This window comes from Anguilla rostrata, chromosome 5 (genome assembly GCF_018555375.3).
Source record: "Anguilla rostrata isolate EN2019 chromosome 5, ASM1855537v3, whole genome shotgun sequence".
Lineage (NCBI taxonomy): Eukaryota > Metazoa > Chordata > Actinopteri > Anguilliformes > Anguillidae > Anguilla > Anguilla rostrata.
The window spans coordinates 10060981-10076132 of record NC_057937.1 but is presented as its reverse complement, the minus strand read 5'-3'; the positions used below and the strand labels follow the sequence as shown (position 1 = coordinate 10076132).

At 39.1% G+C, this 15152-nt stretch overlaps 1 protein-coding gene across 20 annotated transcripts in view; it reads left to right on the top strand.

Moving 5' to 3' along the window:
- Positions 1–15152, top strand: part of tenm3 (teneurin transmembrane protein 3) — a 484477-nt gene that overhangs the window by 230537 nt on the left and 238788 nt on the right. The window contains exon 1 of one of the 20 annotated variants that reach the window (XM_064335058.1): positions 1926–2661. The exons of the other annotated variants lie outside the window; for them this stretch is intronic. The gene's annotated coding sequence lies outside the window, so the exon portion shown is untranslated. Of the gene's footprint in view, positions 1–1925; positions 2662–15152 lie in introns of those variants that run through there. 20 annotated transcript variants of the gene reach the window in all.

Sequence of the window (15152 nt, the reverse complement as noted above, 5' to 3'; positions counted from 1 at the left end):
CTTGGTCATAAAGTCATGGAATTTATAGCCATGAATTGTGATGTCAATAGCTTTTGAAAGCCTTCCCTCATTGATCTCGTATTTGGCACATTCATTAGACATGGACTATAGATTTTCATAAACTGCTCCTTATGTCTCTCGGTTCCTGACCAATCCTATCCAAACTCAATATAGCATGTGCTCCTGCTGTTTCTGTTGTTATTTCTATTGTTATTGTCCAACTACAACAACATGATTATTAATAATAGTAATAATAATAATAATAATAATAATGAAATAAGGATTGATTGAGGAGTGGTACGCAAAACACAATTTGGATGTAGTTTGTCATATGGGCTTATTATCTTATAATATCTATCGGAGTTGTTGCACAATCATTTCTCATTGCTAAGTGAATTTGTTTGAACTTTTAGTGCAAACAGGATGTGAAGCCGCCCATTTAGTCCATGTTAAATTACATTATGTACATATAAGGATGCAATTGTACTGTACGCTCAAGCAAAGGTGGTGTTTTCTTTTAAATATATTTTCTAGTATTAAATTGTTACATAGTGTTGACACAAGGCCCTGCCAAGTTTAAAGTTTCACACAATTTGGTCAAAATATTGAAAAGTCAAGCAGATGCCAACTGCTAGCATTTCAATATTGTAGCCAAACCTAAGTTTCCACATACCACTTCAGAAATAATACTCACAATGCAGTACCACAGGTATGTACATATTCTCAGAGTTTCCATCTTTAACTCCGTTTGAATCATCAATTTCTCTTAGCATGTGTCCATTTATGGCATCGGGGAAACACTTCAACATTAACAAATAGCAGTTGTTGAAACATTTGGGTATGAGGCATTTGATGACCAACTGAGATTATTTTTACTTGCTTTCTGCACTTTAGCCTGACCTGAATAACACTTTCAATACTTTCTCGCATTATTGCAAAAGCATTTCAGCTTTACAAACACGTGATTCCAATGGTTTTGTTTGTTTCCTTGTAAATATGTCACCTGCCAAATTCTGGCATAGCTGAGATAACAGTCCTTCAAAGCTATATTTCAGCCATCTTGGATTTCTGATAAGTAGTAATTCCCCAAATGTGTTACTAACTGTCCACTGCCATTAACAATCAATCCACATGTGACAGATTCAGAGCAGTGTGGTTAGAGATACTTTATTGACGGCAATAAACAAAAATAAATTGATCTATTTTAATATCACCAAAAACCACAAATGGCATCCCCACCATTTGACCTGCAGGTTGAATGCATCCTTATTCTTTTTTGAAGTCAGAATTGCATTGCTTTTTCAATTAAACCCAAATATAGATTGTTCTGTATTTGGCCATATTTGAATGAGGAAATGAATACAATTGCAATAATGTTTAAAGTGCTTTTCTTCAAAAAGACACTCGAGAGATTTGGGGTGATTTGCTATAATGGTATTAAACACGTCCAGTTTACTTGTAATTATTTCAATAATTTAATTATGTTAATTATTACTATTAGAAACATTTATGTTATGGAATATTATATTTATTATCATTAATTATTATTACATGAATTTAGTATGATTAAATATGCTGTAAATTAACAATAAATTATATAAAGGAAACATAACTCAATATAGAAGTCACTGACCTTTTGGGTTGATCATTTGAAAAAACAACAGGCCAGAACAATAGGTTAAAGACTTAAAGTTTGGAAGAAGAACAATATGAACTGCAAAGTGTTAGCACCTTTCATCATCACTATCATTTGCAACTGCGGCGGTTATTAATAATAAATATCCGTCGTTACGTAAGTTTACTACTACAGCGCCCCTGCAAGAGTAAATAAAATAGCCCCTCCTCTCCCAAAAGTGCGAAGAAGCAAAACGCAAGGTTAATGAAGCCCTAAATTCATTAACTTTTATAATCAGAAGCATACAGGCGTCATCGTGTGGGCAGCGAGCGGCACGAGCCATTCATCCAAGCGCAGTCTTAGTCATGGATGACCCCTAAATTATTACAGATATAGTGCCAGATAGACACACTGATTGGACGCAGTGGGGGGAACGCTCGGGCTGCACATTCGCCAGTGAAAGGGGGAGATACTTTGAAGCGTTTAAAGGACGAAAAAAATCTCACCCTTCTGTTCTATGAAAATTTACATCTTCACTGTGCGTGTGCTGGGGGGGAAAAAAGACGTTCGCTCTTGCGCGCTGTGATACATCGGGCAGACTGTAGTTTTTCTGTAGCAGCGTTTTTCAGCGAAAACATCCCTTCTCGTTCGACCTCCCCGTGTCTCTCCGGTCGCTTTTGGTTGGTAGGGTCCTCGGCAGTTACACATGTGTGCCTGTCACTTCCAGATCGTTCATCTCGGGAGTCCTCGCTTTCTCTCCGCTGGCCCCCCTTTTTTAAATTGGTTCGACGGTATCCAGTCTTTGCGCTTTGATATCCTTCTGCATCCTCCTACCTTGTTCTCGGCGGTTGCTTCATTCCGTGAACAGAAAACCCTTGGACAATTGCGCTGAAATAACAGGAGTGAGAAGTGCGTTGCGCGAAGACTTGTTTTGATGCCCATTCGTTCATTAAGGAACCTCGTTGTGTTACAGAGAAGTTCGGGCATCTTTCGGTGAAGTTTTGCTACGATTCTGGACAACGGGATGCTGAATGCGATTGCAGCAGGTAAGGGCCTGAATCGCGCCGCGTTTTCTCCCACACTTAAAGTTGCATATTCTCTGGCTAAATCACTAACATGAAGTATGAAATTATAATAATGATACATTTTTATACAAGTTATATAGTATACGAGGAAGTAGCTATGTTTTTAAAGCGAATTAACTATGTTATTAACTTTATTATTAACACAATTTAGAAAACTTGAATCAATTGAAAATCTGTCATATATATATGACAATGAATTACGCTGGGTTAATCTATTTTTTCTTATTGGTATTATGTTGAACAGTCGTGTTATATCGACTAGTTAACTTGTTTAACAACATCGGAAATTCAATTCGACTAAAGTAAGTCTCAATAACGGTAATAACGTCTCATTTGAATGTAATTGGCTGCAGCTGAGCCGGTTGAAATTACTTAGTGTGCAAATCATGATAATATTGCACATTCCATTCAATCATAAAATGTCCCGGTTCATTCATGGCGTGATTAAACAACGCGTATTTAAATTGTTTTCAGATCATAGTTGTTGCCACATTTTCTTGGTTTTCATTCGCAAAATGTTCTTACCCTCGGCATTCCACAAGCTTGGAATGGTATTATTATTTCTCTTTTTGTAGCATTTTTAATGTTTTGAATCCTGTACTTAATAATAATCACACAATGCTTATCTGAATGAAGGCTACGAGACGTAGTAATTTACCCACCTTATGCATATAAGCGTGCATCGTATGCGTAAAGGTACCTCAGCCATAAAATAGGTTAGCATTGTGTGGTGTATCCTGATACAATGACGGAGATGATTATCAGCATTTCAAAATGTGTCACATTCTGCATTTAGCGGTGTAGAATAAGGTAAAATAAGGTACAATGGTTACGAAATTATTAGGCTTATATCAGGCGCTCGTTTTTCTGGCGTAACACATTTCAGTAGACGACCGTCTTGCATTCGCTCCTATCTTAAAGCTACAGCAGCGTTTATATAAAAACGTGTGGTTTCATATGATCGGAACGATAGTAAATAGTGTGCGCAGTAGTAGGCTAGTCTGTTTTTATTTAGGGTACGTAAAGCTTGATTTGCATGGGGAAATGGTTTGCAGTGGAAATGGTGGAAAATCAGTTCATTTCATGCGCCGGGCTTCATATCCTGACTGATTCTCTTGATCAGTTCCTAAGAACTCAGGAATCTGTATGAAGTGGCTTAGTTTGATGCGAGGGCGCTGAAAATCCGATAGCCTATTTATTATTAGTAGTGGACGATAATGTTTGTGCCTTTCGAGACAGACCTAAGACGCGTTCTGTGAGGATGTCTGGTGCTTAGTCCCTTCATTTCCAACTGTGTAGACCAATAACCGGTGCAAAGGGTCCCATTATTTAAATTTCGTTATTAATTATTACAAAGAAATGCATGTTTCATCCTAAAATTTTTGCATTCTAAGAGATGCACGCACATGCACTCGGGGGTACTGCTATTGTCGGTCAGAACGAATAATTAACAAATTAATTTCATTTATACCAAAGCAACTTTGTAAAAAGAAATTCACTAAATAATTATTATTCTTATTTTAACAGTTCACAATCAGCTCTGTTCTCTCAAATTTCGTGAAAAATTGGGGTCCGATTTGATTTAATCGTTTTAAACATTTGAATAATGGCATGGATTTTCTATTTTGATGTTTTAGTTTTGCAGATGTTCTAACAGAATCATAATATGCTCACGTAGAACCAGACTAGCTGGTCCCGCTGCCCCTTAACTGCAAGGAAATGCACAGATTCAGTCTAACGTGTTTCGTGTCTCCTTGTAACTGGAAGCTGTAGTTTTTCCACAGAATAAATCGATAATTTGAAACGTGCACAAATGAATACATGAATTCACTCGTACAGGACAGTACCCTTTGGTCTTATCTTAAAGCTCTAGTGACAAGATGTAGCTACAATACGTACATAGTCTAATATCGGCAGGTAATTGTTTTGAAAGTTAAAACTGAAAAGTTCGTCTGGAGCCTCTTAAGGAGGCTTTTGTTTAATCACAATGGAACAGAATGTAGTTCGGAACAGAAAAGGGATGTTTGAAAGTGCCATACTGTTCAGGTCCAGTGTGTTTTATTTTACTGTGAGAATATAACATGCATGCAGTCCTTTTTTTCTTATTACTTTTTTTAAACAATGGAATCTGTGTTGACACAGTGTTTAAATTTAAGGTTTACCAGCCTCCTTTTCTGTTTTGTTATTTATTTATTTATTTATTTATTTACTATGATTTATTAAAAAACTTACTTTGAATGTGACTTTGTATTGTACATTTTTGCCATATTTTTTGGACCTTGAATAGACCACAGTTTGTCCAAAAGTCCAAACCCAAAAACACAAATACCACTCGCTCCTTAAAGCTGAGACCACCGCAACCTACCCAACCCCCACCCCTTTACATCCATAAGTAGTCCCTCACCCCCCTCCTCTCCTCATATTATGATTGCTCCAAATGACAATCTGAAAATATTAGTTATCTTTGTCCTTTGCCAGACACATTTGTTTACACATTAAAATGTTTACCTCAAATTGCATGAATGCTATTAGATAACTGCCTGTACCTTAAATCAATCATTTGCGGTATGTTGCTGGAATGCGTTGCATACGTTTGAACAAGCAGGAACATCTTGCAAACTTATATTTGTAAAATGATCTTTGTTGAAATGGCTCAAATATCTTTGTTTCCATCTACATGTTATCGTTTTGAAGGTCCACTAATTGTAACAAATGTTTCGGTGAAAAGCAAATATCATTCTGGAGATAAATTTGTCCAAAGTGCAGTTGTAATACATTTCTGATGTGGCCTTGCATTGGGGCTTATTCTGTGTCCAAAATGGTCTCATTATTTCAAATTAACTTATCAGTGATTGATAACGTGGACCGTGGCCGAGACTGCAGAAGTCTCTTTCTTTTCTTTGTTGAGGCAGATACAACAAATACAACATTGGCTGACAGGCCACAGTTAGGGGAAATGCCCAATTTTATCTTTTGTCAATAATGATTGGAAAAGGGGCCATTCATTTTTTTTAGATGATATTAATAAAGATATATTTCCACCAGTTCACCATGAAGCCATGTGCTGGTGTGGCATGCCTGGTGCAATGAACACACGTCCTGAATGAGTTTCTGGCCAGGGAGTGTCACAGGCCAAATGTTTATCCGATGCCAAATGGTACTGTATTCCGTGTAATTACGCAGCCCGAATTTCCACTTTGCCTTCTCCATAATGGTAGAAATTGTGATTAAATGGCTGCCATCTCATCAGTTACAGGCTAATTATATCACAGAGATAATGAATCCTTCACAAGACAAGTCAGTCTTCAATGACGATTACTGTTTTAATCTGTTCGGTTTACTGGCTTAGGAAAACAGTGCTATAAATTTGTGCTTTTTTTTGTCTTCTTAGTCACATTCTGAAAAGTACTGTTTTGCATGTGACGTATCATTTGCAAAGTGAATATGCAGCCAGGAGGATAGGAAGCATACTGCATTCATATTGACTGCAGGGGAAGGAGTAGCAAGAAGAGAGTGCACTGCTGTTGACAGCTTTGTTTAATGGATAATTGCAATGGCTGTAACATACACAGACTGGTTGCACAGCTTGTTAAATCTAGTGCATGAGCAATGGCGCAAACCGTCACTTTAGAGCCGTCCCTCTACCGCGGCGAAGTGCGACGTTTGTGGAAACAAATCTAACCGGGTCGTTTCACATGAGTGGCGCCTTCGGTTCGACAGAACCACGCCGGGAATATGCTCTCGTTACACCGTACTCCGCTCGCGTCAGGAATGTGAGGTATCAGTCAGAATGGAAAGGGCAAAGGTGGACGACACTGTGCTGTAGGGGAAACTTATTCCCGACCTTGAAGCGCCCATGTTTTTCTGCTGAAAGAATGAGAGTGAGAGCTAAATTCAGCCATGATATAGAGCACATTCCTTTGACTCGCTGGTCTCCAGTCCGACTAGCTTTGCAGTGTTGTGTCTTTGGTTCTTAATTAATCTTTTTTTTTTTAAATAAAGGAACAGATCTGCTGTACTGTTCTCACACACAGCTTCTTTCCTGTGTGGAAGCAATGCCTGTATTCAGATTACCGGATGTATTTGAATCCATGGCTGTTGTGTGTGTGTGTGTGTGTGTTTGTGTGTGTGTGTTTGTGTGTGGGTGGGTGAGTTTCTGTAGAATGATAGCAAACAGTTTTTTTTATAGAACACACAATAATAAGTAATGGTTGAAATGGTAGACTTTATTTTAATGGAATTGATGTCAGATTTTATTAACATCTGTCAACGTGATTACCATCTAATACTCATTCCTAGGTTTATTTTTGAAATCCATTGACTATTGACTATTATTGATCTAATGACTATTAGATGATGCTAATTCCAGTGAGTCATCTTGTTTATTTATTTTATATTTTATTTTTTGCAAAGGGAAGGGGGGGGGGGTCTGTGGTTTATGCTGCCAAAGAGCAGCTAGTTACCCTTCCTCCTGCACCCCGATGAAATATTTATAGTCTTCTCCTTCATGGAGCACCAAAGGGGACCATTATTGCTGCTTCTAAAAATACTGTGGATTTAAAACACCAGGAAGTGTGAACTTAACTCCTGTTATGCCTGTAGCAGACGTGTGTAACTGTATAGCTGTGTGACTCTGCGTCCTCGTCTAATTTGGCCAGAACGATTGCTCTCGTTGAAAAAGGAAGAGCTTGTGCTTGTCTCCTATTGGATGGACACACATGAACATGAGGCACTTTGCTATTGGCAGTCAAAAAACTGGTATTGTAAATCCTGTAAAAGTTGGAAAATCTGTTGTCACATGCAAGCATATGGTTTGATGTGAGATGTCTTCTAGAACCAACTAGGAATGAAAATCTGGTGTGAATTCTTTGAAGTGTGAAGTGCAAAAAAAAAAAAAAATCTCATTGTAAATTAACCCCAAGTTTTTTGTTTGTTCTAAAGAGAGAGAGGGGGGCAGGGAGATGGAGCAAACTGACAATCAGAGTATATCAAATAACAAAATATACAAAAACAACCTAATCATTTCAGTGTTGTCTATCGGTAACCTCATGCAAGGACATTTTCAAATAGAAAGAAAATAAAATTTTTGTCTGAATTTATAAATATTTTTGTGTGTTTGCGCCAATTTGATAAGGAAAATATAACTTGTAAATGCCTTTTGTAATAATGTATATAACAATGTTTTACACTTTTTCCTGCAGTGTTACATATATGTAATTTTCTGAAGCTCTGTATTTCCTTATTGCATATTTGCTTGTTTTTTTTTTAGTTCAAAAAATCCCATTGGCTTGCATTATGTATACATATCCTTATGCATCAGTTGTAAAAAAAAAAAAAAAATGCACAACATATTTTAGATACTATTTCTTCTTAAAATATTTCCTTGTGTTTCTGGGTTAAATTTGTGGGTCTTTCAGGATGCATCCTGTGTTGGTACGCTCTTGGAAAGCGTGCATTTCGTGCTGAGACTTTGTGGCTCCTCGGTGATTGACAGTTGTGGAAGGGGCTGGGGTATGCGAGACGTTAAAAGGAGGCGTGCTCTTAGACCCTTGGGCAGCTGGGATGCACCTGTCCCCCTGTTTGTGTATGTAGCTTAGGGCATACTTGCAGTATTCAGAGAATGCCACTACATGCACAGCGGCAGTACACAATGAACATATGCGCGTATAAATATAGTGTACACATTAAAATAAGTGCTATATACTCATAAAATACATTTCTTTTTAAGATTTTTTTCATCAATGAACCTGATATTACTGAATTACAATCCAGAAGCCAAATAGATAGCCAGGAAATACTAGTTTTGCCAGTGTAACCACAGCCACCAGCTGTAATATAGTAGAAACTAAGATGTGTGATTATTCACGCAGTTTATTGTTTGCTTCAGTGCCGAAGGTCTTTTAATGGCACTGGGTAATTTATGAAATGACAGATTGATTTGATTGATTTTTATTTTGGTTTGGGAAGATGACTTTTCATGATCCGCATAGATTTGATTACCGTCTTCGCCGAATATAACAATGGGCGTAAACAAGAACTTTTTTGTTTCCTTTCTCTCTTTTTCCAGTTCATTTAAAGGTTAGTCGGACTTGTTACTCTTGTTTAAGAGAAGCTATTATTCTCTCTTTGGTGTTGATACAGCTAATCAACTGAGCTATCCCTTCTTGGATACTTTTCAACATTCTGGGCCACTGCAGCTTTGGGACCGTCGAGAGCAGCTCCCAGAACGTTTTAAGCCTTTAATTGCATCGGTGCCAGGCGCGTGTGTTGATGAGGAGAAGACCAGAAGACATATAAGACTGTCTTCCTCTTGGATTGTGTCCACATAGCGACAGTTTATAGGGGCCCCGTTGGTCCTTCTAACTGAAATATATCCCGGTAAATGTTTATATGGTTTGTAAATCTCTAGTTCTGTTACGTGTAGCTATGAGTACACGTATCTGTGATCTGTATGTATGTATGTACATGTATGTATGCATGCTCTGTGTATACATTCACATATCTCCCCACATACATACAGTACTTCATTTATAGCTTAGGCTAGGGGTAAAATATGTTCAAACATGTTTTCCAAAGCGCTTCATATGTGGAACAGTATTAAAGTGAGTGCCCTGTGGTTGGCTGAGATGTGGCTTGTTGATGTTGAAGTGTCTGTAATCATTCTGAAATGTGATTGGGGAAACCGCATTTTCACATTTTCAGAATGTGACTGGGACTGACTAAACTGTGCAGATAAAAACATCTGCTCATACAATATCTGCACAGCTCAGAAATGTGTTCATTTTTCTCTTATCCTCTTATATATTCATTTTCGCCGGTGCACATCACCAGTGTCCATTTGGTTAAAAAAATAAACACACTGTAGTGAAGCCCAGCAAATGTATTTCATTTGAGTTAATTTAGCTCAGATCGTCTGCATTGAAATGTGACTTCTGTTAGTCTCAGTGAAATTCTAGAAAGGCTTAATTTTTTTCCTTCTTTTTTTAAAGGGGGTTACAGGCACTGTATATATTAAACAGTTTCCTGTAGGTTTTTTTCCTTCATTCTTGTAATGCCTACAGTGTTGTGCTGTTGAACATGGCAGTAAGCAGAATTACATTCTCCTTAAGTAGGGGGAAAATGTACCAATGTTATATACAGTATCATATACAGTAATCTTAAACACCGTATAAGGAAGAAGTGAGAAATCCATTCAATTTACATTTAGTATATCGGCTTCCAACACAGAGAGACATCGATGGGACTGATATTGCCTTTGGCCCATGTCTCCTTTTGCTGAAAATGAAAGGATAATATAGACATTACAAAGAAATAACAAAGTTTATTGGAATGAATTGCGGTACATATTGTGTCCTGAGCTGGCTTGCTTGTTAAAAACGTAGAGCCAACCAAAGGGGAATTTTATGTGATGGATGATACTTTCACTTGTCCAGGGGCTACAGGAAAGAGAGAAATGAAAATATTAATGTATTCCTGAAGTTTAATTGAATAATAATATATATATTTTTTTAGCTTTTTTAGTTTGGGAGGTTCGGTGGTGATAGGTCGTTGTGTAGGGTCTGCACAGCACATGTTTGAGTGTTTCTTCTCCTGTTTTACCTGCAGTGTTCCCCAGTGGAATGTGGAATGTTTTATTGGAAAGAATGCCTATTTCTGCTCGGATTGATTTGCTAATGGGCCGTGTCATTGACTTTCCTCTTGTCTTTTCATGACTTATCTGTAAACACCCCCCCTCCCAAATTTAAAATTTAAATAAAAAAACTAAAATAAATGAGCAAAATCTTATTATTAAGGGTGATTGCTATTGAGTCAGCTGGTTGTTCATCAAAATGAAGAAACTGCAGTGCCCAATGTGGTTTAAATGAGTCTTCAATTCTTGGATTAATGTGCTTTTTTTTTTTTTGTAAATTGAATGTGACTGTTTTGTACATTTATTTTGCAGTTTTTTATTATAACTTACACATGTCTTGTATAAAATAATAGTGATGAGAAAGCAGATATGCAATTATAATTTGCAATCAATGGCTAGTTGTTTCATTGCGGAATTGCTAAATCTGCTTGTTACATACTTCGCTTTGGTAAACTGGAGTAAGAGGCCTATTGTTCCACCCCTTGTTTTTGCCTGTCTAATTGATGCATCAAATGCCCTTTCAATGGTGTCCATTGTCTTAATTTACAATGGCTCATTGCAGTGCAGTTAGACTTGAATGCCCTTTTCAGTCTCAACTGAAGCATCTGGGGAATTAAATAATTTTTCCTGGTCCATATTCTGGGCAAAATAAGATTATTTTGCGCCGTTCAAAATGCCCACCTTTGCTGCCCTGTCGATCTCGCTTGCTCCCTGACTTTTATTCTGAAATGCTAGATGAAAAGGTTTGGCTGCCATGGTGATCCCTCAGTTTCCCGTGTCGCTATGACGCAAAGCACCCGAGTAACGTGCGCGTCGGGCAAAATGACGAAACAGTCTGAACAGAAACTTGGGGAAAAGGGCAGTGGGGTAAAGTTGCTCAACTAGGCGATACGGAAGAACAGAAACAGGGGGGTGCGTGTTGTAACAAATATGCATTTATCAGAGTTTATGTGCACTTGCTGAGTTTAGAAGGGTCAATGCAGAACTTCTCACTGTGACTGAGCAATAGGCTGTTTTACTGCATCGAAGGACAAGCACAGCCAACTGTGCATTTTGACCTACGCCTTTACGTGCGGTTCTAAAATTTTATCTCGTAGCGTAAGCCTACTCATGTAGGGTGTGTCCATTTCATGATGCACTGCACCAGATAAGAGATGGAAGACTACATTAGTTATGTATAATTAATACCAGGTTAGCAGAAGACTTTGAAGTAGTCTTAGAAGGTTTTGGAGTAGTCAATCTTTACACCCATGAACTAGTCCGTGCCAATATTGTCCTGCAATCAACAGCCCTAACAACCAAGGATACCTCTGGTTTGCTGTTCTTTTCTCATGTAAACTCATGTATAGTCCTTTATTTTTGCGTGCATGTTAGGTAGTTTCTTCAGCTTTACCTGTGCACAGACACTGAAATGGGCCACAAGGCCACAGATCCCAGAACTGCATGTGCCACCCGGTGTGTCTCAGTGATGCTTTGGATATTATGATTATTATTGTTTTAACATCAGCATACCTCACTGGAAACAATCAGTTAACAGCAAATCGATAGGACCCGGCTCAGCACTCAGCTTCCTTGAGCAAACATGTCTTCTGATTGTGTTCGTAGCCGCTAATCCCAATCACAAACACTGGCCACAGTTTCCTAACACCGGGGGCATCCTTGAATTATCTCCCAGAATGCAATGGAGGCTGAAAAGTAACATTTGTTTAGTTACGGCATTTTCTGTCCTCTCTAATAAGGAATGATTCTCCAGCGTCAAGTCGTTGTTATCCAGACATAAGTCTTCAGTAACGTTAATTAATTTTTATTACTTATTACTTCAGCTGTAACCTGCTCAACCCATTTTATTTGCTGTGATAGATCCCTTATTACATTTGTTGCATTCCATTTTACCACTACTTTACACGAGGCCGGTCAGTGGAGGACGGGCTCCCCTTCTATATCCAAGTTCCTGAGTTCTTCCCATCAGGGAGTTTTTTCCTTGCTGCCATTTGAGGGTTTTTCTCCCCTCATGTGCTTGCTTATTGGCAGTTGAAGTCTGGTTTTGTTTCTGCTACTCTGTAAAGTGTCTTTGTGACATTTCTGTAAAAAAAAAAACATCATGAAAATAAAATAGATTTGATATAATTTGATTTATGGCTTTTCCCATATTGGGTTACTCACATTAGGTATACTGATGAGTTATCCTTGTTTGTTTCCATCTATGTTGCGTGAGACAGATTTTGTTTCTACAAAGGACCAAAGCAGGACAGCAGGGGCATTGATTACTCTGCTCTAAAATGGAGGGGGGGTCAAGGTGCATATTTTCCTCAAAAACACCTTGCTTTAGCAGGAAATTAGCACCACAACATTGAGCAAACTGTCGATTGATCAGTGCCCCTTCATACAGAAGAGCTGTGAGCACAGAGACCAGCGCACGGTGCCGTGCGCTTGCCATTAATTTCCCTCTTCCCTCTTCCGTACTATAATTACGAAATGGCTGAAAGGCGTGTGCTCATTTTGTGCCATTACTTCGGGTCGTGCTAAATAGAGAAGGGAACAGAAGATATTAGTCAAGAGAAAACGCCCAAGGTTGAAGTACAGCCGCATAAGTCTCCCGTCTCTGCGGAGGGAGAGAGAGAGGCCTGCAGGAATTTCACACATTTCGGATGCCCATGTGACACTGTTAATTAATTTGTATTATATATGCTGAGGGATTGATGCAGCACCTGAGCCCACTCCAGAGCCACCGTCTCACTTACCTCACTGGCTGGCCAGGGGGGGACACTGAGGAGACGCCCACTGTACGGAGGCACAAAGCTCAATCAGGTGTGTGTGCGCGGGTGTGTGTGCGTGTGTCTGTGTATGTGTGTGAGTGCGAGCGAGCGAGCGAGTGTCCGGGCATGTGTTTTTTCGTTGGCATTCTTGCCACGCAAACATTGGCCGCATAACTGTCTTTCGCCCTCGATTTTGCGCTAACACGCCTGACAAACGGACGCATTGTGTCCCCCGTACCGCCGCTGTCACAGCACGTCTGCTTCACGACCTCACCATTCCACTCCGCAACTTGCAAGCTCACCTTCTGGACCATTGTTTATTCTATTTTATGTATGTATTTATTTCTGATTTCTTCCTCTTCCCTGAAATTCTTTGGAGAGGGAGAAGAAAATATGGTGACCTTCTCAGGCGCTCCTCCACTACTCCCTGTCTGAGGACCAACTACAGTGTGAGATAATTTGATCTACCAGCGTGCAGTAACAGCACTCCAAAACTGCATCTCCATTAGTGGTGTCTTGTTATGAACCCCCGGCTGAGATAAACAAGGAAGGACAATGGGTTTTTTAATGAATAAATTGGTATATAACAAATTTGCATCTTCCAAAGTGCATCTCAAAGTAATTAAGATGGCAACGACTGGGCAGCAGGCACAGTCATGTGACCGTACAGCACCTGTACTCACAGCGTCCAATTATTTTCCCCCGTATGCTTTTTTTTTTTCCCGCCCTAATTTTAGGCATTTACGGCACCGGCAGTCCACCGGAATCGCTGGTGCAGCCACCGCTAATGTGCGCGCTCGGAGAGATCGTTCCCCTGACAACCCCCATGGCTTCCTTGACTGGCAGCAGTGAATTTCAAATTCGGGCTTGAGCAAACACATCTCGTATTAAAATTCTGGGAAAGTTTCGACGGATTGTCATATTGAAACTGTGCTTAATGTCTCCCACCCGCATGGAAATCTAGTAAACCCTAAATAAACCTTTCTGTACACCAGCAGCGGTTGTAGTATTGTATAATTTTAAAAGTATTGACACTGAAGGCCCCGGGAGACCGGACTGCAGGACAATGAATATTGACAATTCAATTAAATTCCACTGTGTCGTTAGTAGGCTGGCCAGCAGAACTAAGAAGCACTATGAACTGTATGTGTAATGGATTTCACCTCTTAATGTCTTGAAGGGTGTGTAGTTTTAATAAATCAATGGACCGTACATATTTACGATAACACGACTTAATTAAATGCATTCCTGTGTAATTTAAGTGTTTCTAGGTGCTTGTCGTACTTACATGCCATGTACATTTTTGAGGTGTGTAACCTTTTTAAATTCACTGCGATGTGTCGATTTATCCACAGCACAAATTAAAGATCCTTTTTCCTCATTGTAGGCAAATATGCAAGCATTTGCAGTCTTCAGATTCAGACCAATGGTCTGTTTTAAAGACCATGCAATTAAAGGCAAACAACTTCTAATAAACTAATTAAACAATTATGTTGGTCATACCATAATCACACTATTTCTGACTTCTTGGTTTTTGCCCAAACCACAACCCCCCCCCCGCAAACCCCCTGACAAGAAATGTTCAAGTTTCTGGTCAAGCACTTAGAAACAAGAAAGCATTTCCATTATGTCCCTTCACTCGGCCTAGATGTGCAGACAGTATGGATGTTGAAGGTTTCACTCTCCATAGTGAAAGTTCACAATCAATTATGTGTACAAGTGTGAGGCTTCCCTCATTTGTGTATGTCCCTGTATTGTTTGACTGGCGTGTCTTACTCAAAGGACATGAGCTTTAGCTGTCATCTTGCGTCTGTCCATGGATGAGTAATTATGGCATCTGTGCACCTCTATAGATTACTTGCAGGCCTGACAAGCCATGTCAGCGCACTGTTTACACAGGACCTGTGGATACTTGTCAAGGTTATCCATTATTTTGTCCAGGTATTAGAATATGTATTGGATGGTATCTGGTATTAGAATAGATGGAACAAGTTTTTTTTCTTCTTTTTTAATTAATGTGCATTGTAGTGGTCTGGTATCTTTAGAACATTCAAAGAACATCCTGG